This window comes from Triticum dicoccoides, chromosome 2B (genome assembly GCF_002162155.2).
Source record: "Triticum dicoccoides isolate Atlit2015 ecotype Zavitan chromosome 2B, WEW_v2.0, whole genome shotgun sequence".
Taxonomy (NCBI): Eukaryota; Viridiplantae; Streptophyta; class Magnoliopsida; order Poales; family Poaceae; genus Triticum; species Triticum dicoccoides.
In genome coordinates this window covers 181,330,721-181,334,792 of record NC_041383.1, presented here as the reverse complement: position 1 = coordinate 181,334,792, position 4,072 = coordinate 181,330,721, and the positions used below count along the sequence as shown (strand labels likewise).

Here is a 4,072-nt window from a genome sequence, read left to right as displayed (position 1 = left end):
CTTTTCCACCCTAGCTCAAATATAGAATATAGTGAGTTGCTTCTTAGAAAAAAGATAGGGCCGCGCCGCGCCGCTTACCGTTTGTCCGCGGCTTTCTCGCCCGATCGGGACGCTGCTAGCGCTCGCCTCAAGCCGGCCGCCCCTGGCCCCGATGATGGCCATAGCCGCACCCCTGACGACCCTCATTGGCGCCGGAGACTCACTCTCGGTTGCGAATTCGGTGCTGCAAGGACCAACGGCGATGCCAAGGGAAGAATGTCTCTCGGTCGCCGGTTGCTCTGCCACGGTCGTCTTCCCAGCGAGACCATCGAAGCAAAGGAACAAGTTGGTGGCCCGAGGAACGTGCTATCATGTGGATGTAAGCCTCCTGAAAAAACGGATTGGCCCCGCGTCGTCTTCAGGTGACACGGGCGGCGGCCCTTCTCCTTGGTCCTCTACTGGCGCTCACTTTCTCCCTCGTCGTCAGGTAAAGCCCGTAAGGCTGACGACGACGGTGAGGACATTTTTTTGTCATCCACATGTGTCAAGCACGTCTAAAGGGAGTTTTGATTGCCTAGAAGACTAAGAGCATCTCCGGCCGCGCCTCAACAGGCCCTCCCCAGGCGTTTTTTTCACGCCGGCGCTGTAAAAACGCCCAGTCGTGCCCTCAGGATGCCGAATTTCGCTGGCTCGGCCCGTTTTTGCGCCCGGCGATCGCAAGCCAAACCCGACGCACTGGGGGCGCTTGGGGGCTCCGGCGCAAGGGAAAAGCGCTCCTGGGGCCACATTGTCAAGCGAAAAGTCAAGTCATCCGTCCAGATTCGCCTCCGACCCCCCTGCGCTCGGCCACCATCCTGCGCCACCCTGCCGATCCCGGCGCCATCCACCGCCCACCACAGCTAGATAGATCATTCCCCGCCGAAAAAAGAAGAGGTTTCGCCGAGGCAGCCTCTCCGCCGCCGTCGGGGCAACTTTTGCGGCGTTCCGGCCGCGCAGGGCCTGTACACTGGCAGGTTTGCGCCCACCTCGCCCGCAAGGTGTTTGGTGATTTGCCCGGACCGGCGATGGACTCCAAAGATGAGGAGGCGCTCGCGGTGATGAGGACATCAATACCATTGTTACACCCACAGCCCCTGCTGCTATACATACTGGACCAATTACTAGAGCTCGCGCACGCCAACTAAATTACCAGGTACTTTCGTTTCTTGGTAATGATTCTAATGTTCATGAGAATATGATGCTGCCTAAATTGGATACATTTGTTTTGCTTACAAATGAAGGGTCTAGCTTGGAGAAGGATGAACATTGGAGAAAGAACAAGCATGGAGATGATGGCATGCACAAGGAGAACAAGAACGGAGTTACAAGTGATGATTTCAGGACTTTGAAGCCACCATAATGAGTGCATGAAGCCTTGGACGAAATATACAAGATGCCACTTCATAAATTTCGTCCAGAGGCTATTCTAGCTGCTGCGTCACCTTATTATTGGGCCAGGCCCATGTAATTTCGAAATACATAAGTATAGGCTATTTTTAGAGTCCGTATGTGTGGGGAAACAAGAGATAGGGTTAGTTTCGGACCCCTCCATCAAGGGCCACGAAATTCACCCCCTCTTCCTCCATATATACAGCCCTTAGGTCATCGTTTAGACTTTGGGTTTTGTTTAGATTAAGGTTCGCCATAGCTGCAACTTCGCGTACTTCGTTTGTGTTCAACGACTAGACAAAGGCGTCACAGAACTCCACCTTGATCAATAAAGCTTTCATCTTATATTCGCAATATCCAGATTGCAATCTCAGTTTCTTGCTTGTTCTTCGTTTGCTCGCAGGAAACAGACCCTCGTGGTCAGGTTGATCGTGCTTTGGCGTGGTCAATAACCTCTCGGAGTTGGTTTAGCGATTGCTAAGGCGCGACATCCTCGCACGTTCGTAGTCGGATCGTCAAAGTCGACTTCCACCAAAGCGAAATCCATCATCTCATCGAAAGGCGGGACACCTTTGCCTCTATCAAGTGGTATCAGATTTCCAGGTTGCTCGGTGAGATTTTACAGTTTTTTGTAGTTTAGATCGAGTCTGTTCTTCATACCTACAGTCCACGAAAAAGCCACAAAAAAATTAGGGTTAGTTCATCATATCCGAACCAATCTGAGCCTTTGCATAATCTTTTTAGGGTTTTGCTTTGTTGAATTTGCGGTTGCATCGTCGTGTCTAGTTGCTGGTCTTAGCGTCTAGTCTTTTAGAGTTTCGAGTTCTGGTCATAAGTTGTCACGCCGCCACCGCACCATCATCATCGCCCCTGCCATCTACTACCACCGCTTCGAATCCGTATCCATATACCACCACCAATCCGTATCCATATACCACCATCGATCCATATCCATATACTACCACCGCTGCCTTATACCACCACCGCTGCCATATACCACCACCATATATCTACCACCAATCCGAGTTTCTTGCATATTAGGTTTGTTTTCGGGATCCATCTAATTTCTGATTCGTGTTTCCTTGTCTGAGTAGGTTTCGGATTCCAGCAATCTTTTGCCGTCCGTAGAAGAGGTTGGTTTCCAAAAAAAAGAGTCTGAAAACCACCCTCCGTTTAGGCCCAAAATTTTCCAAAAACGCACTGGACAAAAAAAATTCTGGCTATCCTATTTTTAGGTGTTTCTAAGCGTATTGAGACAGTCGCCGTTATAGAAAGTTTTTTTTGACCCGTTTCCAGTTTTTGGGTCCGGGCAGTCGAAAAAAAAATTAATCGAAATTTTTTTGTGCCCATCCTGTCAGTTTGACCTGGGAAGAGTTTTGAGACACTCGTCATTATAGTGATTTTTCGCAAAAAAAAAGCAGCGCAAAAAAAAAGAGCGAATTTTTTTTTCAGAGTGTGCTTTTCCCTTGTTTACGTGCAGCGCCGTGATTTCGTTAGTGTTCTAGGCTCGCGTCTCTAGCACGGTCTAGCCTAGGACCAGCACAGTATCGTCATTGAGCGTTTATTTAACTTTGCATCTCTGAATTGATTATTGCTGACCTTTTTTTTTCTACCATATTATAAGCCTTCCCAGCTCCACATACATCTATGTCGTGCGTTTGATTCTCCCTGGTAATCGCTATATCCAAGCTTTGAGAGTTTTGACTACAACGGTTGCCGATCACCACCTACTACTGGGTAAGAACTGGTAAGAATTTGAGATTTGCTTGACGGGTTTGTGATACACCACCACCACTTCTTAGTAGTCTGTAGGATCATATTCTTGTGTGTTTCTATTTGCTGCTAACCATGGCAGGATCACAAGCTGATGAGACTGATTGGGAGAACCTGACGAACAAACAGCTACATGATAAATTTCAGCAAATAATGAGTGGACAAGTGCAAGATGTGCTAAACAGATTTGACGAGGCCATGGAGAAGATAGATGGCATTGAGAAGACGTTTGAAACAAAGCTTGATAGCAAGTTTAATGAATTGCTCGCGCGTTTTCCACAACCACCGCCGGCTGCACCTATCGCACCTCTGTAACAACAACAACTACGCCCCCTTCCGAATCAGTATGGACGAGCTCAGCGTGTTCCTATTGAGCCAGGACAAAATTCTGGTGCCGCTGCTACTGCTGTTGGTGCTTCTTTGGCTCCTGCTACTGTTGCTGCTGGTACCGAGGAGGATGATGAGTATGCGGGCGATTATGAGGATGAGGTTGATCAAAATCAGAACTACGTGCAGCCACCAGCACCACCACCAGTAGGTCGACCTCAGGTATATATTCGTAATGGTAGGCCTGCACCACCACCTCAGGTACGAGATGATGTCCATATTCCTAAACTGAAATTGAATATTCCACCATTTGAGGGTAGATATGTTCCTGATATATATCTTACTTGGGAGTTAGAAACTGAACACCGTTTTACATGTTTACAATATCCCGAGGAGAGACGGGTTGCTGCTGCTGTTTGTGTTTTACTAGTTTTGCATGTGTATGGTGGTCTGAACATTGTAGATTATATCATATTCCCGCTACTTGGGATGCTTTGAAAACTGCTATGCGTACTCGTTGGGTTCCACCATATTATCAACGTGAATTGCTTCAAAAATTGCAGCG

The 4,072-nt window shown here is 48.2% G+C and overlaps 1 long non-coding RNA gene across 1 annotated transcript in view; it reads right to left on the bottom strand.

Annotated features, from left to right (window-relative positions):
- Nucleotides 1–305, bottom strand: part of LOC119362928 — a 4,549-nt gene extending 4,244 nt beyond the window's left edge. Inside the window, exon 1 of the long non-coding RNA XR_005173686.1 lies at nucleotides 79–305. This is a non-coding gene — a long non-coding RNA (uncharacterized LOC119362928). The remainder of the gene's footprint in view (nucleotides 1–78) is intronic.
- Nucleotides 306–4,072: the final 3,767 nt, after the last annotated feature.